The sequence below is a fragment of the Paroedura picta genome, chromosome 10 (assembly GCF_049243985.1).
Source record: "Paroedura picta isolate Pp20150507F chromosome 10, Ppicta_v3.0, whole genome shotgun sequence".
NCBI classification, from domain to species: Eukaryota; Metazoa; Chordata; class Lepidosauria; order Squamata; family Gekkonidae; genus Paroedura; species Paroedura picta.
In genome coordinates, this window is record NC_135378.1 from 35,555,946 (window position 1) to 35,581,896 (window position 25,951).

At 43.9% G+C, this 25,951-nt stretch overlaps 2 long non-coding RNA genes across 2 annotated transcripts in view; both read left to right on the plus strand.

Moving 5' to 3' along the window:
• Positions 1-25,951, plus strand: part of LOC143819940 (uncharacterized) — a 28,948-nt gene that overhangs the window by 2,259 nt on the left and 738 nt on the right. Inside the window, exons 2-3 of the long non-coding RNA XR_013225174.1 lie at positions 23,761-23,819; positions 25,711-25,756. This is a non-coding gene — a long non-coding RNA (uncharacterized LOC143819940). The remainder of the gene's footprint in view (positions 1-23,760; positions 23,820-25,710; positions 25,757-25,951) is intronic.
• LOC143819941 (uncharacterized) lies at positions 856-3,471 on the plus strand. Its single transcript, XR_013225175.1, has 2 exons — positions 856-1,090; positions 3,327-3,471. It is a non-coding gene; the product is annotated as an uncharacterized LOC143819941 (long non-coding RNA).

A 25,951-nucleotide genomic window follows, 5' to 3' on the forward strand; every position in this document is an offset into this window, starting at 1 on the left:
ACAAACACCAAGGCCAATAAGTTGTCCCCCTTCCTGTCAAGTGAACAGAGGTGAGCTCTTAGAGATGTCATTTCCGTTGCTCTCCAGTATCTCTTTGGAGTTTTCCCTCCTGTCTGACCTATAATGTTGTTAGAGATGCCCCCCCTCCCATGCAAAGGCCAGTAAGCGGCATCCCTTCCTCTCCAGGCAACACAGGTGAGCTCTTTGTGATGTCATATCTGTTGCTCTCTTGTTTCTCTATGGAGGTTGGCCCTCTGACTGACATATTTTTAGAGATTCTCCCCACATACACCAAGGCCAGTAAGCGGTATCCCTTCCTCTCCAGGCAACACAGGTGAGCTTTTTGTGATGTCATGTCCGTTGCTCTCCAGAGTCTATATGGAAGTTGGCCCTGTGTGTGACTCACAATGTTTTTAGAGATTCCCCACCACCACCACCACCATGGCCTGTAAGCAGCTTCCCTTCCCCTCCAGACAACACAGGTGAGATCTTCGTGATGTTGTCCGTTGCTCTCAAGTTTCTCTCTGGTGTTTGGCCTTCAGTCTAACTTACAATGTTTTTTAGAGATCCCCCCCCCCACCAATGCCAGTAAGCGGCATCCCTTCCTCTCCAGGCAACACAGGTGAGCCCTTTGTGATGCCATGTCCGTTGCTCTTCAGTTTTTCTCAGGTGTTTGTCGCTGTGACTGACTTGGTTGTTTGCCAGCTTCCCTTTGGAGTTTGGCCCTTTATCTGGCTTATAATGTTTTTAGAGATCCCCCCCCCCCAAAGGCCAGTAAGTGGGATCCTTTCATCTCCAGGCAACACAGGTGAGCTCTTTGTGATGTCACGTACATGGCTCTCCCTTTTCTCTCTGGAGGTTGGCACACTGCCTGACTTATGTTTTTTGTAAATTTCCCACACACACATACCAAGGCCAGTAAGTGGCATCCCTTCCTGTCTAGGCAACACAGGTGACCTATTAGTGATGTCATGTTCGTTGTTCTCCAGTTTCTCTTTGGAGTTTTCCCCCCCTGTAAGAATTATTATGTTTTTAGATATCCCCCCCCCATGGCCAGTAAGCAGCTTCCCTTCCCCTCCAGACAACACAGGTGAGCTCTTCGTGATGTTGTCTGTTGCTCTCAAGTTTCTCTCTGGTGTTTGGCCTTCAGTCTAACTTATAATGTTTTTAGAGATTCCCCCCCCCCCACCAATGCCAGTAAGCGGCATCCCTTCCTCTGCAGGCAACACAGGTGAGCTCTTTGTGATGTCATGTTGGTTGTTTTCCAGTTTCCCTTTGGAGTTTGGCCCTTTATCTGGCTTATAATGGTTTTAGAGATTCCCCCCACACACAAACACACCAAGGCCAGTAAGTGGCCTCCCTTCCTGTCCATTCAACACTGGAGAGTTCTTAGTGATGTCATGTCCGTTGCTCTCCTGTATCTCTTTGGAGTTTGGCCCTTTGACTTATGTTTTTAGAGATCCCCCCCATAAAGGCCAGTAAGTGGCATCCTTTCATCTCCAGGCAACACGGGTGAGCTCTTTGTGATGTCACGTACATGGCTCTCCCTTTTCTCTCTGGAGGTTGGCACCCTGCCTGACTTATGTTTTTAGAGATTTCCCACATACACACCAAGGCCAGTAAGTGGCATCCCTTGCTGTCTAGGCAACACAGGTGACCTCTTAGTGATGTCATGTTCGTTGTTCTCCAGTTTCTCTTTGGAGTTTTCCCCCCTGTCTGAATTATAATGTTTTTAGACTCCCCCCCCCCCCTTCAAAGGCCAGTTAGCAGCATCCCTTCCTCTCCAGGCAATACAGGTGAGCCCTTTGTGATGTCATGTCCGTTGCTCTCAAGATTCTCTTTGGAGTTTTCCCCACCGTCTGACTTATAATTATTTTAGAGATCCCCCTCCCTCAAAGGCCCCTAAGCAGCATCCGTTTCTCTCCAGGCAACACAGGTGAGCTCTTTGTGATGTCATATCTGTTTCTCTCCTGTTTCTCTATGGAGGTTGGCCCTCTGACTGACTTATAATGTTTTTAGAGCCTTCGGGGGGAGGCGGGATATAAATATAAATAATAATAATAATAATAATAATAATAATAATAATAATAATAATAATAATAATAATAATAATAATAATAATAATGATAGAGATTGCTCCCCCTCCCCGCCAATGCCAATACGTGGCATCCTTTCCACTCAACACAACACAGATGAGGTCTTTGTGATGTCTTGTCTATTGCTGTCCACTTTCTGTCTGGAGGTTGGCCCTCTGTCTAACTTATAATGTGTTTGGAGATTTCTTCAACACGCACCAAGGCCAGTAAGTCGCATCCCTTCCTCTCCAGGCAACACAGGTGAGCTCTTTGTGATGTCTTGTCCATTGTTCTCCAGTTTCTCTCAGTTATATCGTGTCCTGATCACGGGACGTGATGGCACTGCTTTACCCTGCTCTGGTTCATCCTCACTTGGAGTACTGTGTTCAGTTTTGGGCACCGCAATTGAAGAGGGATGTAGAGAAACTGGAGCGTGTCCAGAGGAGGTCAACAAAGATTGTGAGGGAGATCAAGACATATGAAGAAAGGTTGGGGGAACTTGGTCTGTTTAGCCTAGAGAGGAGGCAACTGTGAGGGGATCTGATAACCGTCTTCAAGTATTTAAAAGGCTGTCATATGGAGGATGGAGCAGAATTGTTCTCTCTTGTCCCAGAGGCACAGACCAGAACAAATGGGTTGAAATTAATTGAAAAGAAATTCCATCTAAACATCCAGAAGACGTTCCTGACAGAATGTTTTCTCAGTAGAACAGGCTTCCTCGGGAGGTGGTGGGTTCTCCATCTTTGGAAATTTTAAAACAGAGGCTAGATAGTCATCTGAAGGAGAGGTTGATTCTGTGAGGGCAAAGGGGTGGCAGGTTACAGTAGATGAGCGTTTGGGATGTGAGTGTCCCGCATAGTGCAGGGGGTTGGACTAGATGACCCAGAGGTCCCTTCCAACTCTATTATTCTATGATTCTATGATTCTAATTGCCAGTGATCCTTTACTTTATAATGCAAAAAGAACATTTTGCCCTGACCAGAATAGTTTGGGATAGCCTGATATCATCAGAAATCTAAGCAAATCAAGGTGGGCTTAGGCTAGTAATTAGATGGGAAATCTTCAAGAAATACCAGTGTAATTACATGGAAGTAGGCAATAATGAACAATTTCCGAACGTCCCCTGCCTTGAAAACCCCATGAAGTTAGGATCATAGAATCATATATAATGGACCAAACAGGTCATCTAGTCCATCTAGTCTAAAGCGTAAGTCATCTTTGACTTGATATCACTTTTCACCCCAATTCAAGGACCTGACCATGACTCAGGAGGACATGCCTTGATTCCTGAACCAAGCAAAATAGCTGCATTTACCTGAAGCCACAGAACAAACATCTATTGCACAGGTGTAAAGCTGTTCAAGACTTAACTCCAATAAAAGCCATTGAAATCAAATCCACCCAGTGGTTTTGTTCAGTTGAAATTCACAGCATGCCTATTGATAAACATACTTGCTTATCTGATGGTAACAGGAATCCCTGACAGGGCCAGGTCAGTTCCATGGTAGGGTATATAGTGCCTCTTAAGAGAGAAAACAAACACTCTTCCCTCCCTTAACATCACTTGCTACCACTGGTTCATTTCAGGGAAATCGTTTGCTGGTTCTGCTTCTACTGTGGGCTGGTCAGGAATAAATAGCGGCCGTGGTATCGACGCAGCCGCCGTTGACGCAGCGGGGGCGCCTAGCTATGATGCGGCTCCCCTGGCAGCATCATAGAGCCGCGCGGCTGCGCGGCTCTAGAAGGGCGGGGCGCTCGGCCTTAAATAGGCCGAGCGCACAGGCAGAGGCCTCTTTGCGCCGTCCGCAGTCGGGACAGACACCCGCCCACCCTCCAGTTTATTTGGTTACTGTTGTCGCAGCTGCGGTTATGCTCGGTAGGGAGCCTGTTGGCAGGGAGGCCCACCTGCGCGTGGGGCTCCCTGAGGTGGGGGTCTCATTAAGGAGACCGGCAGTTACCCGGGCGCGGCCTACCCGGCTGGGAGGCCAGGGGCCCGGGGGGGGGAAGCGGTGAGCAGGCACCAATGGAGGTGGACGCCCTTTGGTGCCGTGCGGCCGCTTCCCGGAGTCTGCGGTGAAAGGCATCCCATCCTCCCGGCTGGGAGTGAGGCGTGGAGCCTGAGCGCCGCAGTACCGTAATGCAGCCGGACGGCTTACGGGGGTTCAAGCTCCCTTACCAGCATAAGGCCAACCCTCCTGTGGGGGTTGTTTGTCAGTTAATAAACGGCTGCGGCCAATTTATTGCCAAAGCATGGAGTCGTGTCATTGCTGGGCCAGTCGCCACCTGCTAGTCAAAAGGAGAGCTTATTTTTGTTGGAGCCCCAAAAATGGTTTTGAGGAAGGGATATTCATAGCAATCAAATTCTAGGCACTTTGAAACAAGTTTAAAGTGTTTTAGAGTGCAGGACTTCATGAAAATCTTTGATGATCATAGAATAGTTTGGTTGTAAAATAGTGGAAGTGGAGTAGTAGAGAGGGTGTGGACAAGGTGCCTTCCTTTTTTTACATGCCAGCAAGAAGGCTATTCTGCTCTTTGATAAAACAATAGAGAGAAGAGAATCTAATCGCCATATTTAAGCTAATGTTTCAGAACAGAAGCTCTGGCTGCCCTCTTTTGGGAACTGATGAGCGTAAAGAGGCTACTGAAAGTTCAATGCAGGTTCCTAGCCAGTGACCTTAGAATAATACTATTGAAGTAGTTACCAAGGATTCATAGCACTTTAATTGCATTTGGGCTGTGGAGAAAAGCTGATGTTTGTTGATTTTATATGATACTAAAACTTTGATATTGAAATATTGTCATTGATAAATGAAAGGTGAGACAGGAACACTCAGAAATTGTAGAACAAGGATGACGTTTTTAGTGTAGGGCTATTCCTGATCATATAGTATTTAAAAACATCCATGAACCATTGTGCCTTGTAGGAAGGGAAGGGAAGGGAAGGGAAGGGAAGGGAAGGGAAGGGAAGGGAAGGGAAGGGAAGGGAAGGGAAGGGAAGGGAAGGGAAGGGAAGGGAAGGGAAGGCTTTTTGCATGTGTGTAGGACATGTAATTGTTTATTTCCATTCCTTTCTCTACCTAAATCATAGAATCATAGAATCATAGAGTTGGAAGGGGCCATACAGGCCATCTAGTCCAACCCCCTGCTCAATGCAGGATCAGCCCTAAGCATCCTAAAGCATCCAAGAAAAGTGTGTATCCAACCTTTGCTTGAAGACTGCCAGTGACTTCATTTCTGACTTCTTTTTTTCATTCAGACTTTCCAGGAAAGGTAGTTAGTTATTAATGTGGTCTTAGGTTACCAAAGCAAAGGAATATAACAATAAATATATACATAGATTGTCAGTATTCCTGACGAAGGGGCAAACTAGCCTATTGCAGAGGCATGACGATATGTCCCTGTGAATTAAACACTCCTGACATCATGCAACATATCTTACTGGATTGGCCCTTGTTTATTGTCCAGCGAAGGCATATTATACCTTTTATATCAAAATGGAGAAACCATTCAAAAGACCTGATCTGCCAATTTTTATTGAGTGATAAGGATGCCAATGTCACTTTTATTATGGCTGAATGTTTGTCTTCAGTTTTTAAACTTAAACTGATTGATGTATCCTGACTATATCTGTTCATTTTGCTAATCTGCTTTATGCCAATAAAGGTATTGTGTGTGTGAGAGAGATTGTCAGTAATTATAAAAATGATAAATTTTAAAACTTACAAAATATTAGGTCATCCATTCCTGGTGTATTTTATAAGTGAGAGCATACAATTAGGCATGTGCACAGGATAAGATATTCAGATTTTTTCAGATTCAGCTGGAATTGATTTGGCCAAATCTGAATCACCATGAACTGCCCTTAACTGGTTCAGATTCAGCCAAATCTGAAGCAGTCCAATTCCGCCCCCCGCCCATGCTTCCCCCAACTTCCCAGGCAGCAGAGAGCATCTCCACTGCCTGAGAAAGCAGGGGCACTTAAATGGTGTGCCAACCAGCTGATTTGTCATGGGAGCTATTTGGAAAGGCAATATATAAATTAAATGAATCATCACCATCATCAGCAGCACCTTTAAATTTCTCCACTCACCTTCTCTGGCAGTGGGGAGCATTCTCAACTGCTTGAGAAGGCTAGAAGGGGAGACATTTAAAGGGCCCACCAAGCAACTGATGATGACATATGCCTCAGAAAGAGGGGCATTTAAAAGGTGTTCTAAGCAGCTGAAGAATCATCATCACATGCTTGGTGGGCCCTTTAAATGCCTCTCCCTAGCCTTCTCTGGGAGTGGAGAGTGTACTCAGCTGCTAGAGAAGGCTGCTTATCAGGCTCCCCCCACCCCTATTCTCTCGTCCTGGCTGAGAAAGGAGAAGGTATTTAAAATGTGTGCCAGGCAGCTGATGATAATATATCAGCTACTTGGTGTGCTTTCTCCCCCCCCCCTGCACCTTCTCAAGGGCCACCTGAGAAAAGAGGGGAAAAGGTATTTAAATTGGCTGGATCACCACAGAATCACCAGATTGCAATTTGGCCACTGCTGATTCTGCCCATTTAAAGTGCAGGGATGGGCGATTTGGCTTGATAGGCCCAAACCAGCATTAATTTGGGTATTTTTGGGTTATCTGATCCAAATCACCCATCCCTGCCCAAAATCTAACCGTTGCATTAAATGTAAGTTTCAAACTATGTTTACATCTATGAGAGCTCATGGTACAATGTGGTACTACTACCACATGAAATCTGAATTTCTCTTCGGAATAAAATGAAAAGCTGCTTCCACACAGGTTTCAAATACTTTGGAAGGGGACAAGTTTCAGGGAGAAATGCGATAAAGAGGGATTAAGAACTGTTTTCCTAATTCCTAATCTCTGGCTGATTGGTCTCATTCTCCTGTCTTTTTTGTACTGTGAAGTTTAGATGCCAATTTTCAATTCTGGACTTCCTTTAAACATTTTGATATTCCAGCATTTATTGTACTGGTCAAAATGACTATAAATAAAGTGTTGTTAATGGCAACTTCTAGAGCACTCAAGTAATTCTGAACTCTGGACTTCCATCCTGAAATCTGGCATTGAGGCCACCACTGCTCAGATTTGCATGGATACATACTTCATAAAGACAATATAGCAAGCCAAGCTAACCACTCTAGGTTGATTAAGCACCTGTCCACATTTCCAAGGGCCACAATGTTAATTACTCTTTACCAACATGATATTGTGGGGAAGAAATCAGGCCACAAACCAAAATAACTGCAAATACATGATTAAAACAGACCACAGGCATTATTCAGTTTATACTGTGAGAAGTTAGTTCACTGTGTAAAAAGAAAATTGCCCTGTTTTTTTTTTTCCAAAGGACAACCACATTTGCCTTGCATCATCTTAGCCCTTATTGGAAACAGACAAGTGCAGCCAAAGCCCTTGGCGCCTTCTCAACCATTTCCAAAGTGAGCCAGTAGTTGATCTCAAGCAGTCATTTGGCCAACACATGATCTCTGTCTTTAATTCTCCACGGGGAAACAGCCAAACAGCTTCACATGGCAGTTTCCAAGCCATGATTAATACCTGTCCTAGGGATCTTTTAGAAAAGCTACAATTGCCTGTTCTTCCCCGAAAAGGGGGTGGGAAGGCGAAGCATACGAAATTAAACACAGCTCACAGAAACGATAAATGCTGTTAGCTGAATTTAATATAGAGAGAGCAGTGTATTCTAGTGAGCACATAATGACTTTGATGAGAGAGGCACTTTTATTGGCAATGAATTTATTTTTTCTCCTTGAGTGATAAATATCCACCTGATTTAGCCTCCAAGTCCTTCATATGATTTCAAAATCTCCTACTCCGAACTTCTCCATGTCTTTAGCTGTCTTCAGGCCCTGAGTTTTATTGGATAAAAGGAAAGTTACCTTCAATGATCTTCTGTCTGAAAGTCTTTGCCAATTTTGATCCTTGAAACATCAAGAAACAGTAAAAACAAGCAAATCTCTCCTCCCACAGAAGCTGAATAATGCGTAGGCTAGGGACGATGGCCAGTTCTTGATGTCTTGGGCACATTCCCATTCCTTAGCTGTTAGGAACAAAGATGGAAAATATCCCCCCCCCCATCTTCTCATAGACACGACAGCTGTCCAGCTGGCCACCTCAGGACATTCTGCATTTTCACCACAGCCTTTCAATCAGTAGCTCTCCAGGCAGATTAAGCAGTAGATTTTTACCTCCATTCGTGTATTCTGGTTGCTGCCCACCTTCCTATTTCAGTCAAGCTGCCTCCAGAAAGGAAGTGTGGAGAGCTCTCTTGTCATTCTGGTAGAGTTTATTAGCTTAGCAGATGGGAAGCAGCTGACAGTGTGCCACTGGCTACTCTAGCCAACACAGTGGTAGGTACAGGGTCATCAGCCTCTGTCTATGTGGTAGAGGGAAATATTCTAATTGCCCCCCCCCCAAAAAAAAAGACTCTCCAACATTAAATAAAAAAGAAAGAATCTGGTAGAGCTCTGCTGCTTTCCTTTCAGTTGTTAGGTATGATGTGCTTTTGACATACTTAGTTTGGGAGAACAGTGACCCCAAAAGAAATGTGAGATGACACATGAGCTGAGGGCATGGGCTCACTGTGTGGCCTTGGTTGGAGATTGTCAGGCCAAGGAAACAGATGCCTGGGAACAGGAATTTAGAATACACCACTGAAATAATGCTTTTTGATTGGCTACAAATCCTCATCAGCTAACCTCACCAATGAGTACTGCATAAGCTTCTGCAAGATGGTTGCATTATGGTACAGTTATAAGTAGCAGGAGATTAGAACGTGAGATAAGGAAGTCTACTGGTATATGTCCCCATACCCCCTGAAGTTGAATGTTTGATGCCCACACACTGCAGCTGCTACAAATTGTATTGTACTCAGGCCAATGAATCCCAAAGACTCTCGGTGTGCAAAAGAAGTCACTGGGGTTTTATGGGGTTAGTCTTGAAAGAAAGCTAGAATTATACCAACAAACTATTGTGAAATAGGGAAATTGATTCAATCATCCAAAGAGCTGATCGGTTGGCTATCACCTGTGGTTATGGAGTGATTTGTTTGTGATCGGAAGGTGGCTCATGAGTTCAGTATGGTCAGGGCCAATAATGGTCATTTTTGGCTGTCACTCTACAATAGAGTGAGCCTCTTGTGGCGCAGAGTGGTAAGGCACCCGCCTGAAAGCTTTGCCCATGAGGTTGGGAGTTCGATCCCAGCAGCCGGCTCAAGGTTGACTCAGCCTTCCATCCTTCCGAGGTCGGTAAAATGAGTACCCAGCTTGCTGGGGGGTAAACGGTCATGACTGGGGAAGGCACTGGCAAACCACCCCGTATTGAGTCTGCCATGAAAACGCTAGAGGGCGTCACCCCAAGGGTCAGACATGACTCGGTGCTTGCACAGGGGATACCTTTACCTTTTACCTACAATAGATTCTTTATTGAGGCTATCATCAGATCCAAAATCTGGGGGATTATATTTACTTTTTAACAAATACATGTATGTTTTTGTATGCCTGTCAATATTCAAAGTTTTTAACTTGACTAATGGACCTATTGGGCCTATACACACAAATCATTGTAACCATTAGGTTCTTTATTCCAAATGATTATCCAGCAGGAACATGTTTATTGGCATTCAGTATATATTCTGCAAAGCAGAGGACTGATCATAAGTACTTTCAAAGACCAGAACTATATCTGAGAAGCAACTTTATGCTGCATGTAGTTCAGGTGGATCTTTTGAGCATTAAAGCTGGTTGGCACACAGTCAGTGCTACTTTTCTCAGTGTCTAATAACTATGTGCCTTACAGTTAAAAGACAGCATTGCATTGAAATTATCACACTCAAGATGATGTCTGGTTGAACAGAAGCCCCATTCAGAATTTTTGAGCTCCTACACATGTGTAAATAGGCATCCTTCTGTGAAGAACATTGGCATCCTCCTGTGAAGAACATGCATGTCAGATTCTACCATGTGTAAAGGAAAAAGGAACCTATTCCAAATAGTTGGATGGCAGTCACTGTTCTATGTCATGTGAAACTCATTAACTAGGCCAAGAGTTGAAGATAAGGATTAAAGTAGCCTAAACCATTATTTTCAATCACAGAACATCTTAAGGGTGGGGGAGGAGTAAAGTATGCTTGATTAAACAAGTCAGCAAGGAAACTGGCAAATTTTATCAAGTCATAAGTCTCCCAACAGTAAAGACATTATAAGGATTAGTATCTAAGAACTTCAGAAGATTTCTTGAAGAATTTGATAGCCAGGTTACAGCAAGTTATCAAAGGTGCACACACAAATTGTTATCCTGGAAACAATGAGATTGTGCTGTCTCTTATTAAATCTGGTCAATTCACAACTTCAGGCTACTTAATTAGTCCACTGTGAATTGCAAGCTGGGAAAGAAAAGTATAATGACTATCTGGTGCTTCTTAGATTCTCAAGGAACAAATTACTTTAATGAGTTTTTAATATGCCGTCTCTATAACTTGATTTGCCAAATCGCAAGCTTTGAATTTATTCTTGCTACAGTCAATATCCATCCTAAATTATAGGACTTTTTATTTCTTGGGTAGATACAAGCAATTTGCAAAGGGCACAAGGGATGTGATTTAGGGAAATGTGTAGCTACTCTGCATTTCCCTAAGTAATTTCAAACCCATGTGGGGAAAGAATCTAGGTGATATGTATAGTGTATCGAACCTCACTGTGCTCTTCTGTAGTAGTGGCTTTCCCTGCTTACAACACCCATGTCTGTTGCTCTGAAACATTTGAAGCATCGTATAACCCTATATAAAGCAACTCCCCCTTCAAGTATATGAGTAAATTCAGTAAACAGAAACATCAGAAATTAAAAGTCCAAATATGTAGTGGCAATTTTTTTTAAAGTCCTAAAAGCCAACATGTGAGAGCCAAACTAGTTCAGAGGGTCAAAATGATCAACATTCACCCAGAAGATGAATGAAACAAGAAAGTCTCTGTTGGATAGACACAAAAACAAACAAGGATGGCAGTCAGCTGTCAAGGGGTAAAAAATGTTGGAATAGGCAGGTTCTGTAGTGTGCACGATTCAAAAGCATATGAAGAATATCCTGCAGGTGGCATCAGAGGAGACATGTATTTAGCATAGTTAGATTAGGAATAGACATTTCAAACTCTGTATGTATGGAGGCCTGTTGTCTGAGTGAGAGACCTACGATGTGGATGGAACCACTGTTGAAGGAAAACTTCTTATGGTTCTATCTGTAAAATGAAAATAAGGATGATTTTACTAGACTGATGCAGCAAGATTATGATTATTTAACAGGCCCCATCTGTTAAAGCAATTATTTTGTAGGCCAATTTACATATAGATGGGAGAGGGCTCAAGTCATTAGAATGGCTGGTTCTCAGTGCAATATACTAGAAGACGAAGAGTTGGTTTTAATACCTTGCTTACACTCATCTTCCTTTCCTTTTCCAACAACAGACACCGTATGAGGTAGGTGGGCTGAGAGAGCTCTGACAGGACTGCTCTGTGAGAACAGCTCTGGGCTGTGACTAGTCCAGGGTCATCCAGTTAACTGCATGTAAAGGAGCAGGGAATCAAACCCAGCTCACCCGATAACAAGCCACCACTCTTAACCACTATGCCACTCTTAACCACTACACCAATTTCTTAACTTTGCTCTTGATTCCTCTTGATCTCCATCCTGACTGATGCAAAATTGCAAGTGAGCATGTAACTTCTTCTGTAATTGTCTTAAGGTCTAAGGTTACTATGGCCTTCATCCCCACAGACAGGAATGTCGGGTCTCTGTTCTGTCCTTACCTGCATCATTTGTGTGGCAATCATATTACAGTCAAACAGTTCCACTGTTCTGTAGGGCTGCTAAGAGCAGGCACTAAGGAAACCTATGATCTCTCTGTGGGATCTGTTAGATCTGGGTTATATGGAAATGGTTGTCTAGAGGGAGCTATCTTAGTTCTTGGCAGCCCCGTTGTCCTGTTCCCTGGATCTCTGAACAATGAACACGCCACTACCTTATGATCATGACTCAGACCCTAGGACCATATATAACAAATAACAAAATGGATCCTTTTGCTTCTCATAATTTGCAGTGCTAAACACTACCTTCCTCCTAGTTGCTGGGATGCTTGTCTTATTATTTCTGCGGCCTTCAAACGGCAGCTCCTCGATTTCGTTTTCATTGCACAGGAGTGACAGCAATGCCATATAGATTTGTCTTGGAAAACAAGCACCAAATGATGAAATTTATGATATGCTCGGTCTGAAGCTTCCGCAGTGGCCGGGCACTTTTCATGCTGCCATTTGCAATGAATTGGCCTGACAATAAAGGTCACAAAGCTTTATGCGAGAAAATAAAGACTAAAATGGGTCAGAAGAAATATAATTGTTTTAGTTGAAAAGTTCAGCAGGGCCTGGGCACGTTGGGACTTTGGACATTGATTTTATTTCCTAACAGCGGCACTGAGTTTCAATCACCGCACTGTCAAAACTTAGCGTTGTAAATGATTTACTTTTCCTGCAGTGCAGCGACAGCATCACAGTGCCACTTCGTTTCAATAAAGGTAATCTCGCTGGTTGGGAAACTGCACACTTTAAAACACAATGCAGAGAAAGCAAGGCCACTCTCAGGGACTCTTTGCAGGAACCAGGAACTTGGCAGGTTGATGCTTAGAGCTAGCCTAGTGAGTGACCCTTAACTGTGTTGGTGTGCTTAGGCCCCAGAGCCTTCTTCTGGCACAAATGTAATGAAGAATGTGCCGTATCATTGACCTTTCTGATTGCCAGGCTGTGTGACACTTTTGTGTCGGCCTCACTTAGTATAACTAACAGGAGTCTGGCCTTCTAACAGTGCAGTGCTTCTTACCTAGGGGCCACCATAAAGTAACTGTAGGGATTCTGGTCCCTGTTTGTCTAGGGGATGTATACGCTGCCTTCACACTTGCCTTCTTCAGATGGCTCACAAAGAGAAGCATGATAAAATCATCAGAATGAAATTGTCATTTAAAAAGTGATGAAATTAACAAACCCCAGCAATACACGTGTCCTTGTACCCCTCCAGCGGATGGGGGGACTTGTCACTTGGTGACCCTACACACACACACACACACACACACAGACACACACACAACAAACCTTGGGCTACATCATAAAACAGAAGAAAACATTAAGGAGCCTTAATGGTTCTTGTAAAACAGTCCTCAGGCTGATAGCAGATTATGAAAACAAATTTAAAGATCAAGCACCTTCATTAAAAAGTAATGTTTTGGTCTGGCAACACAAAGGCATCTCAAGGTCCCCCTCCCATTGAAAAAGCCCTGTAAGTGGTCACCCCCCATCTCCCATTTGAAGGCAAGGGCATAGACTGCAAGGGCTTAAAGAGGTTATCATCTGAATTCTGGACAGTACAGGGAGGCAGTCCTTCAAGTACCCTGTCTCCAAACTCTTTAAGGTCTCAAAGGTTAGAGCTAGCACTTTCAGTGGACCCAGAACAAGATAGGCAACCATCTTTTAGCAGCAGAGGTGATGCCATCCCTGAATCCAGCTTCTGATAGTAGCCTGGATGCCCCAGTTTGGATTGATGTTTCTGAGCAGTTTTTCAAAGGCAGTCTCCCACACAGCATATTACTGTAATGTAACCTGAATGTGATTAGAACATAAATATTTCTAGATGCCTTCCCTGGTATAGCTGCCTTCAGGCCTAGCCTTAAATAATGGGTTTTCAGGATTCAGTAGGTCCATAAAGATATTATACTGAAGTGACAATTCTATGTGGAGGGAAAGAGGTAGTGGTACTGACATCTAGCAGAATATAGAAACATCTCCAAAAGACGTAAAAGACCTACAGAAAAGTAGAACCAAAGGCTTCTCCATGCACACACCAACAGACATACATGTTATGTTATAACCCCTGGAGGTCGTCTCCTCTTTACTCCATTTATCCCCTAAGAAAACTCAAATAAGTCAAATAAATGTTCTGGCAGCAGCAAAGTTTGTAGTTCAGAGGAAAGCAATTATTTAGCAAAATGGCTTACTGCTACGTTAATGTGTTGGAACTTATAGTTTTCCTATATATGCCTGGCCATTTATGAATGATGGTAACCCTTAAGTTAGACCTCTGGTATCCCAAGACAGAAAGAGCAATCCAAACAGAATCCTGCTCAAGTCTATGCATTGGGCCTTACTCCCAGGATATTCTTGGGATTGCAATGACCAATTTTCTCTTGAAGAATAAGGAGTATATTCTGCCCTGAAAAGGCTTTTACTCTGTTCTGATTTCAACAATGCCATTTGTAGGATTAGTTTAACTTAGAAAATTTAATTGATAAAATATAATTTAGAAAAAAAACACCTCTTTATGAGACAAGGAATAAGATCTTAAGATGTATTATGCTAGCAATTTATCTAGTCCAGCATCCTGTCTGGCATAGTGGCCAACCAGTTTCAATGGAGGATCATAGAGGACAAGGCTTTCTCCTGATGATACTTCTTGGCACCAGTATTCAGAGTTTACTTCCTCTGAATGTGGAAGTTCCTTTTAGTCACCATGCCATGGAGCCACTGATAGACCTATTTTCTATGACTCTGTCTAACCCTCTTTGAAGTTATTGATGCTTGTGAAGATCACTTCTGGCAGCAATGTCTACATTTTTATCACTTGTCATGTAAAGAAGTCTTTTCTTTTGTTTGTTTTAAATCTACAGTCCATCAGCTTCATTGGATACCCTCAAGTCCTAGTATTTTGGAGAGGGAGAAAAAGCTCTGTCTACTCCCTGAATACTTTTATCAACCTCTATCATCCCCCCCCCCCCCCACTTCAGTGTTGCATTTTTTAAAATTATATGTTCTGTTGGAGTTAAGTAAGGCACCTTCCTCCATCTGCAAGTAAAGAGCACATAACAGATAGGTGTGTGTAAGAGAGTGATTAAGGTCAGGAAAGGGCTGGGGTATGAGGTATGAAGTATTCCATCCCTTGCACTGTTTCTCTAGTCGTACTGGGCCTGGTGCAGCAAAAGTGGTAGATTTCTGAGGAGGTAGAATGGAATGTGCCAATTCAGATTACAGGGGGAAGGGGAATCGCATAATGCCATTCATGTTTTAAAAATGCATATATCAGGGGGGAAATGAGACCAGGGCCCTGAGAGAACTATTACAGTTATACAGGGCCTGGAAAATCACATTCTTCCACCAGGACTATAGTTGAGGCCAAGGTGACCTAATAGGATCCTCTCTCCACTCTCAGGTCCTTCCCCCACACCTCACTTCCATACCACTGACAGAGATACCCGTATAACCAACAGATGGGGAAAAGTAAAGATGGCTGGAATATGGGAAGGGGTAATTAGTCTGTTTAAAGTAGTTAGTTAGACAGCTGGTTTAATTTTAATAATTGCAATTCTAATTTCAATGATAAAGTTGATAAATTATCTATTCATGTATTTTTATGTTTGTAAATTGCCTCAAGCCAGTATTGGGAGAGGTGGTCTAGAAATTCAACAACAACATCAACAACAACAATAATAATACACATGTCCTGCACGTCTCGCTGTCAGAAGTCCTGGCTGCACTCTGCTTATCAGCCCCCATGGCCCTTCAATCCCCCTGGGCCAGTGATCCCATTCTCTTTAGTGTTTGTGGAGCCTCAGGTGGTTTCTGTGCCTGCTCCAGTGCCACAGTTTGCAACCAATGTGAATCATTCAGAAAATCCAGATTAGGTTTTGCCACATTTGTTATAGCCCTTCTCTTACAAAGGTGCCTCTGCAGACACCAGCACACAGAAGTTGTTTTGATTTGTTTGCTCTCGTTGGTTTAAATTACTTCTTTCATGTCAATTTAGCATCAATATCCTTAGCTTTCCATTCCATCTTTTTATGGAAAGATGCAAGTGTCTATATGGAAATAAAGATATAGAAATAATGGGCATATCACCTTTTAAGCGTCTGACACATTGATAGTGGCAGGAGAGCCGAAACACTTTTTTTTTTTAATACTGCACGCACTTCCCTTGAGGACCAAGTGACTTTCTAGGATATTTAAAAACTGCAGATATAAAAATGAAGTTTTTCTACTGTTTTCGTAGGTTGGGTTCCCTGCTCCATAATTTATAGTATGTCAGATCACAAAAGCAGCAATTGTATGACTACCTGGGTAACAAAAAGGGAAATGTCTGTAGGCCTAATGAGAGTGCTCCATAGAGTTTCTAAAATATGATGTAGATACAAGAAATGTATGCTGAATTCTGTAATGTTTGCTCCTTTATATGAACTAAACCTTAATGGACATAGACAATCAACACTAGGTTTGGGTGCTTTGGTGCCCGAAGCGGCCAGTCTCTCCTGGCTCAGTCAGTGCTGAGCCATGAGGTGGGAAGGAGGGGAGGTGTGAGCATCAGTGCGTCGGAGCTCCATGCCTGTGTGTGAGAGACTGGCTGCTTCAGGCACCAAAGCGCCCAACCCTAAGACACTGGGCCATTTCGCACGGCTTCAAAATAGCACAATGGTTGCTAATTGGAAACGCTACTAATTTGCCATAACCCACGACGTCGTAGACAATCTGCAACAATCCTGAAACCGACCCGCAAAAAGCGCTTTGTTGTGGCGCTTTCAGGGGAATCCAGAAAAGTGGATTCACCCTCCGGATAGCGATACACTCCTGCAACCAATCTGCAACAGTAGCGCTAAAGACCTGTGCGTTACCATTGTTGCTGGTTCTTCAAAGTCCCTCCCCCTGGCTCTCTCCTCCAAACTTCCGGCGAAGCGATCGCCATTTTTTTTTCTCCGAGCGAGCGGGGATAAACGCACCAGCGAGCCTCTTTCTGTTTAGAGGCTTCCCTGGCTTCAGTCCTTCACCTTTAGTCACTAAGCACAAACCACTTAAAAGCCCGTTTGCTGAAATAAAGTCCCTTTATTTTTTACACATAAATTCAGCCGAAAATCGGGCCCGTGAGAAGGGGGGGGGGGGATTTTTTTAAATCACTCGAGGCAGCGTGCAAACGATCATACAATCAAACGACAGCTCACATTAGGCAGCTGGATGGGTCTCTCTGTAGCAACGAATCTACCTAGATTCGTTGCTATGGGTCGGTTTTTTTTTTTTTTAAACCTTTCTTAAAGGGAAAGGGGCTGTTTGGGAGCATGCTAACGGCTGCCCATTGGCTGCTTGACGGCCAGGGGCGGGACGAGCTTGGCAATAGCGCTTCCTTTCTAGCGATTTCTGCCGAGACCGGAAGCCGGTGGGAAACGCTAAAAAACGCAACTGATTCCACTACAAAGGCAGGTATGCATAACGACGAATTCCACTATTTTAAATGGCGATTTTTCATTCCGCAAACAATTTGCAACAAAGATCCCCGTGCGAAAAGGCCCACTGTGTTGGCTGTTAGTTACATGTATGGACCAGCAGATCAGATAAACTACGTGGAGGACTCTAAATTTTTAAAAACAGGCCCTGGTCAAGGCAAGCATTAATCATGACCTATCTTGCACTTTCAGAATCCATGTCAGTGTCCTCCAGTCAAGTAGGGAGACATATGCATGGACAGTATGTTGAGGGTGACGATTACCTGTGTAATCTGATTATACTCTCCATGTATCTGAAGAAGTGAGTGGTAACTCACAAAATCTCATAACCTTCCACAAATCTTGGTGTAGTCTGCGCAGGGCTTTTTACCCAGTCTCAGATCGACGAAATCCCTGCAGTCTACACTGAATTCGATTTCCATTTTGATTTTGGGTGCTTTAAATTTTCCCTCTGCGACAAACATAATTAATTCGTGGTGACCCTACCTCCCCTCCCTATCATGCCCCTGCTGTCACCTCCCATCTCCGAGGAGTTGCCACAGCAACTCGAGCCTGTTCCATATCCATCATCTGGGCAGCGGGCATCAGATGCAAATTCCTTCACACACACTGCAGAGCAAGCAGGGACTGAGAGGAAGGAGCTGGCTGTGTGCCCAGCCCCAGCACAGCCAGAGTCAAATGAGAGTCCAGAGGAGGTGTTGGTGGGGCAATTACGGAAGAAGGAAAGATCACTTGCCATGGAATGGTGTAGCGAGGCTGCTGGATCGATGCCAGCGCAGACCCGACACACCTGACACAGCTGATGCAGCTTCGGAGGACAGTGAGTGATGCGCCAGCTGGAATCACTCAGCTCATCAACTGAGCTGCTTTTAAGCAGGGCTGCAGCAGTGTGTCAGCATGGGTGCAATTTATGCAGCAACCCTCCGGTCCGGTTTGGATTCCTTGATCTGCAAACTTCTGACTCCCATTGGCTCCCCTGACTCCTGGCAAATGGCTTCTGACTATGCATCAGGTAATTGGACTGGCTTTGTTGATTATATTCTTATCTGGACTCTGACCTTGGCTTTCACTCGACTACTCTTTGCCTCCCCCTTCACTCTGCTTGCTTTGATTCCTGATGACTCGGACTGAACTTTGACTTTGCTCCAGCTAGGCTCTGCAGCCCAAGCACCTCCTGCACAGCTGACACTGGGAGTGGCCAGCTAGGACAGCATACCCCCCACAATATTGTGGAGTGCATATAAGCCTCAATGTTTCAAAAACCACCATGAGTAAATGTGGAAATCTATGGTCTTTCTGAAATAACTCTGCCTCATGCCTTGGGCCTTGAACGCTGTAGTAAGGAAGCCTTCCCTGATTGGCCAGGGTGTCAATTCAAAGTCTTCCCAGTTGCAAGGTTTCCCTTAAAGTGACTGTGCTCCAGCAGAGATTTGCCTCTTGGATTTTCCCCCCACCTCTGCTGTCTCCAATCCTCTCTGTCCACCCTGCCCCCTTGTTCAAGAAAAGAAACACCTGCTGCATTTGCCCCCTCCCCCATTCTGAGCTTCCACAATCAAGTGCAGAACACTTTCTGTTTCAATGGTGGGAGGGAATAGAGGAAAACCTGAGTTCAAATTGATCTGGATTCAGCAGGATCTACACTGGAATGAACAAAGTAAGTGCAGAGTCAGCCCTTGTTAGCCTTAAGATGCTACTGGACTCATTTCTGCTGCTACAGATGCTCTAACACAGCTAAACCATCTTGATCTTGTATAATCCTGAACAGAGCTGCACCCTTCTAAGAAAACTGACTCTTCATTAAAAACCTGCAATCTTTGCTGGAGAATGTCTAAATGAATTGAGTGCATCACATCATAGGAAGTCTTCTCCAGAGTGATTCTAGTCTAAATGCATTGGTCTAAGGAATTTAGACTTGCAGAGGAGTTGTAAAACCATTGAGATGTCTGTGATGTATAATGTATCTCCTACTGTTCACGTTTTCTGATGGAAGAGAAGGTGACAAAACCTCTAACTCCCCCTCCTGATGCCCTTCTCCTGAAACCTCCATTTCCTGGGAGCAGCATTTCGAGGGACATTATAGGATGTAGTGGAATGGGGAAGGCATGAATATTGTGCTTTGCTGATGGAAACCCTTTTGTCATCAGTAACTCTGGTGGGATCCATACTGACACCCTGCGAATCAGTCATATCAATGAGTACAGATGCAAGGGCACGCAGTGACAGTGTACTTGTCACATTATGACATTCTACTCCGAGCAACTATGCTTGGCTAATTAGCACCCTGGCAATAAAAATCTCATTCAGAAAGGTTGCTATGGAAAGGTGGCTTAGGTTATCATGATGTTGATGACTTGATGGTAACGGTTAATGTTTTGTGCTGGCACATGAATCAATTATCAGTTTTTCTATGCATCCTTTCTGTCCATTTCTTTACCCATTGGAAGCAGCTCTGAACTCTTGCAATGGCTTGTGCTTTATAGGCTAGACCCTCTGTTGATATGCACACAAGCCAAGAAGATGTAATGATTTAGTATTGTTACATCCCAGCCTAAATTCCAAGGCCCTGGCACAGCAGTTCACAGATGGGGTTGTAAATAGAAGTATGAAATCCAGAAATCTTGTTAGCAGTTGACTTTAATGACATACCATCTGCATCCTGAGTATGACTTGGCCCAAGATGGCACTGGGCTTTTAGAAAGTGTGCTTAAAATCTATTGTTTCAGACATTAAGGCATGACTAAGAAGTGGGCTGAAATTTCTCGCAAAGTGGCAAAACATCATCTGAGAGTAAGTGAAATGCAAATGACAAAATGTCCTTATTTCTGTACAGTTTTCTTTATACAGAAAACCAAATGCCACTTTCTCCTACAGTTTGAGCTACTCAAATCATGCTTCATGGCAGCTCCTAATGCAATTTGCTGGTCATCACTAGATTTTACAGCACTGACGTTGTTGTTTTTGTGGTTTGTGCCTAATGCCAACAATCACTAAGTAGGGACAACAGCTCATATGCTGTAAATGGCTTTTGTGCATTCCACTCACAAACTGTGTTTGACACGTCCATCAGAAAGCATGAGCAATCTCATCTTGATGGGCTTCATCTATAGCTTTTATTAGAGTTTTGTATATGGAAGGCAAATTTGTTCTATCTAATCCTGTTTGCTCTATCTAAATATGATGTACACTCTCCTGGAGATAAATCATAAGAAGAGCCGGTTTCCTAGAATTTTGCTTGCTTCAGGTTTCCCAGTCTTTGATCAGATTTCTTGGTTTTTGGCAAGGACAAAGAATAAGGGAGGTTTAACCACCTACCAGCACATCTCAAGCTCACATGCTATGAGCAAAAAAAAACCCCAGCTTCTCCACTGTCTATTCTGCTCTCTTTGAGGGGCCTCAGTCTCTTCCAAGCTTTCTCAACCAGGGTTTTATGAAACCTGGGGGTTTCTTTACACCCTGGAAAGGTTTCCCAAATAGGTGGGAGTTAACTCATTTTTGTATAGATTTTTATTGGGTTATATGATCCATCCACCCCTCCCAAAATGGCCAATGATGGACCTGGAGAGGGTGGATAGGGAGGAGCCCCAGGTGGATGTGTACACAGCTATACTTCCCAACTGTATTCTGCAAGATTATGATTCTACTAGAAATAAAGCCCATTTTATTTTTTTAATAAAATGGGCACTAGGAGCCGGTCTTCTCTTGGCCCCAGGAGCGGCCTCACCGCGGAGAAATTCACTGCATCCTTAAAGAGAGCTACATCCTCAGGAATTTGGGCAACTGGTGGGGAATATGGCTGGGTTTCAATAAGTGTTAATGGTTGTGTGCACGTGGCCTAAGTGAACGTGTTTGATTTTTTTCCAATGTTCTTTTCATAGTTTTTGCTTGTTTGTTTTTCTTCTTTTCCTGCCATTTTCCCAAACCCTTTGACTGACTGCATTGGATTCAAACAGACATTTGAGAGCCAGCATGGTGTACTTGATTACAGGTCGTGGGCTCTGATCTGGAGAGCCAGGCTTGATTCCCAACTCCACATGCAGCTAGCTGGGTGGCCTCTGGCCAGACAGTTCTCGCAGAGCTCTCTCAGTCCCACTGACCTTAGAGGGTGTCTGTTGTGGGGAGAAGAAGGGACAGCAATTGCAAGCTACTTTGAAAATCCTTTGATTAGTTGAAAGGTGGTATAAAAACCTTCAGTTCATACCATGAATAAGATTTGTGTAAATGGCAGTGTGAACTGACCCTTCTGATCTCAAAGATATGGGGCATTTGTAACATTGCAATGAAAGACAATTTGCCTTAAAAGAGGGATTTGAAGTGACTTGCTGCAAGGGAGGAGAGGACTGAAGACAGCAGATGAAAGGGAATTGTCGCAGCTGTGGTTATGCTTGGTAGGGAGCCTGTTGGCAGGGAGGCCCGCCTGCGTGCAGGGACTCCCTGAGGTGGGGGTCTCAGTAAGGAGACGGGCAGTCACCCGGGCACGGCCTACCCAGCTGGGAGGCCAGGGGCCCGGGGGCCCAAGTGGCGAGGGGTCACCAATGGAGGCAGATGCCCTTTGGGTCTCTTGCTGCCGCTTCCCTGGAGATTCTGTGGCGAAAGGCATCCCATCCTCCCAGCTGGGAGTGAGGTGTGGAGCGTGAGTGCCGAGGTACAGATAATGCAGCCGGGTGGCTGATGGGGTCAGGCTCCCTTACCAGCATAGGGCCAACCCTACGTTGGGGTTATTTGTTAATAAACAGCTGCGGCCAATGCTGTTTGCCAAAATATGGAGTTGTGTCGTCACTAGGTCAGTCGCCACCGGCTAGTCAAATAACAAAAGGCAAATCTCTGCTGAGAGAAGTTAGGGCTTCTGGAGCGCAGTCACTTTAGGGGAAGCCTCCAAATGTTAATAAAAAGGACATGTGTCATTTTGTTTAACTGAGACACATTGACTTGGAGAAGTTTGGGGCAGGAGACAAAGTGGCCCCAGCATCGCTTGAAAGAATAAAGGTAATCATTTACCAAGGGATAATTTGCCATGGTGTGTGCTTATAACTCCTCGGAGAGCATGGTTAGTGGAGGAGGACCCAGTGCTTGACCCAAAGGGCTTCAGGTTTTGCAAGTAGAATACTCCAAAAATGCTTGGCCACCATTGATCCCAAACTGTGGATGTGGGCAGCCTGCCAAACTATTTTCTAACTGTCACAGGAATGGGGACATCATGCTTTTCAGGGAGATGTGGTGGAATGCTTTGTCCTCTCCTCAGCTGCGACTGAGTGGATCAAAATTTAAATATTAGGATTTAGAGCAATTGCCCCGTCTGTCTGCATGACTGTTATACCCACTTGGCTACATATTGTATATTATTATATGCTTCCTGTGTGCAACTTTGCCATATCAATCAATCAATCAATGTCCTTCTTCTGTTACATTTTGCCCCAATGGTCAGCGACACTGACCGCTTTGTGCATTTGTATACATTTATCTGTCAGACATATTTCTGTTCAATTATCAATGCTCAGATTAGACCGTATTTACTTTATCCAGTCTGATTGCCTATCATTTGTTTGGATCATGTGATGAAGTTATTACCCATTATTTTAATAAATCTCTGCAAAGAAATTGCTCACATATCATCTTTACCCTTAAAATAAATGAGAAAATGGAAATTAATCTCCAGGTAAAGAGACAGTGAGACACCAATATCCAAAGAGTGCACATGTGCATGTGCGCATGCACATGCATATACACACACACAGAGTATTTTGTTTGATAAGCCTGGACTTAGTGAGTTTGGGTAGACTCCTTCGAATCATTTGTACCAGAGTCCTTTTGGAGATCATCCCACTGTGCTTGGCAGGCAGAGAGCCAATCCTGGCCTTGTAACAGTAGCATGACAATTCCAGTTGAGCTTTATGTGGTGAAGAAGCTCTTAGATTTGATCCGTGGCTCTTAGACGACATTCTGGTGTCTTTGGAAGCCAAGCTGTTAGAACTCTTCAGTACTGATAGACAAAACAGTGGATTTAAATACTTTGTTGCATGGGGATTTTCCTAACTTGTGGGTTTCATTTGAACAAAATAATACTCATCCCCTGTATGCAATGTAGGAAGCCCTAATTTTTCACTGGGATGCTCCCTTCTAATTGCTATGGAGGCTAGACTGCAAATCTAGTGTGTGCAGAAATACAGCTCTCTTTTGTCACTGTTCCAGCTGTGTTTTTGGTACTGTAAATTAAGGCCTGTGACCATTTCTGCCAAACATGTTGTGGGATTGAATTACAAGGAGTTGGGTTAAATGAGGCCTTTTTAATGTGCCATTTCCTGCAATCATTTGGGAGATTTTATGAGGAAAATGGGTTAATGGTGTGCCATTTGCTGTTTCGTGTTTTTCAGGAGAGACTGAATGTTTGATCAAGAGTATGAATTATAAGAGCCTCTTGTGGTGCAGAGTGGTAAGCAGCAGAAATGCTGTCTGAAGCAATGTCCATGGGGTTGGGAGTTCGATCCCAGCAGTCGGTTTGAGGCTGACTCAGCCTTCCATCTTTCCAAGATTGGTAAATGAGTACCCAGCTTGCTGGGGGGTAAACGGTCATGACTGGGGAAGGCAATGACAAGGCCACCCTGTATTGAGCCTGCCATGAAAACCCTGGAGGGTGTCACCCCAAGGATCAGACATGACTCGGTGCTTGCACAGGGGATATCTTTTATGAATTATGATGGGAGCCTGTAGCACTTGGATTATTTTTAAAGAATATTTTCTTTTTAAAGTTTTCTGATATCTGGCTAAATGTTGCATGCCTCTCACACAAATTATATATGAAGGGAATCAAACATACAGAGTGCTGAAGCAGGTACTAATTGCTAACTTGGCTGTTTAACTGATAGTCTCTACTGAGAACTAATTGGGGGGAGGGGACCCTGCTAGTTCATCTGGATCTCCTCTCAGTGGCCTTTGGTATTATGAACCATAGTAGCTTACTGAGCCAGCATTGGGACCAGAGGAAACTATGTTAGAAGAAGAAGAGTTGGTTCTTGTATGCCGCTTTTCTCTACCCAAAGGAGGCTCAAAGCGGCTTAAAGTCGCCTTCCCTTTCCTCTCCCCACAACAGACACCCTGTGATGGAGGTGAGGCTGAGAGAGCCCTGATATTACTGCTTGGAACAGCTTTCTCAGTGCCATGGCAAGCCCAAGGTCACCCAGCTGGCTGCATGTGGGGGAGTGGGGAATCAAACCCGGCATGCCAAATTAGAAGTCCACACTCCTAACCACTACACCAAACTGTTAAGGTGGTTCCAGGCCTATCTGAGGGTCAGTCTCAGAAGATGATGTTGGGGGGGGGGTCATGTTCTGCCCCATGGTCATTGTCCTGTGGGGTCTAACAAGGTTCACTTATCTTCTGTGCTATTTAATATTTACCTGAAGTTTTTGGGAAGCCTTCAGCAGGAGGTTTGGATTACAGGGTCACCAATATGTGGATTATACCCAGCTTTATCAAGGTTTCCCGGTGAGCACTGAAGTTAAGTGTCAAATTCAACTCAGGTTTCTCACCTCTAAAGTTGAGAGCGATGTTACAGTTGTCACATGGAAATCAAACCCACACTGCTCATAATTCCCAGCTTTCTCTCAAGTCAGTCAGTCACACAGTCAAATTTCTGATCTGTTCACAGTATAACATGAAATGTGATTCAAGATTAGGTGCTTCTTTTTCATCTGCAGAGTCCATGGTATTCATCAAAGCACTAAGTTAGGGGTCGGCAGTTGTTATTGGTGCCTTCAAAGAATTATAGGGGGGATATTGGGAAGTGTGATGCTCATGTAATATCATTGCCTAGGCTATGTACAACACCCTCTCTGAATATAAATCATAGTTGCCAAGTGGGGCTACAGGAATGCATTCGTACAAAATGTTTGTGTTACAGTTCATAACATACTCAGATTCACCTCTCTGTCCACTGGCAGGACTCAGGTGGTAAAAACAGGCCAAATCAAACCACCTAGTACAGGAGCAAAGCCTCTCTCTTGAAAGTAGTTTTGTGAACTGATCAGGGCAACAAGAAGAGCTGGTTTTTCATACCCTGCTTTTTACTATCCAAAGGAGCCTCAAAGCTCACTTTCCCTTCCACAACAGATACTCTGTGAGACACATGATGCTGAGAGAGCTCTAAGAGAACTGTGATTGGATCAAGGTTACCCAGCTGGCTGCATGTGAAGGAGCAGGGAATCAAACCCAGCTCACCAGATTAGAAGCCATCACTCTTAATCACTACACCAAGAAGGTTTCTTCAAATGCACAATGTTTTAAAAAATATAGAAAGATGTCCTAATGTTTCAATTCTTCTCCAGAATAAGATCAAGTAATTTGGACCTACGAAGCCAAGGATAAATTTGGGTGAGAATTTCACAAGCATCTGTACCTTGACCACATCTCTGCAAAAATATGTTTGTGGCCTTTTCACATTGGAATATGGAATGGAGATTTTGGGGGTGGAGCCTGTGGAGGGTAGGGTTTGGGGATGGAAGGAAACCTATTGGGGTATAAATGCTCAAAGTAACTATTTTCTCCAGGGGTACTGATCTCCATAAC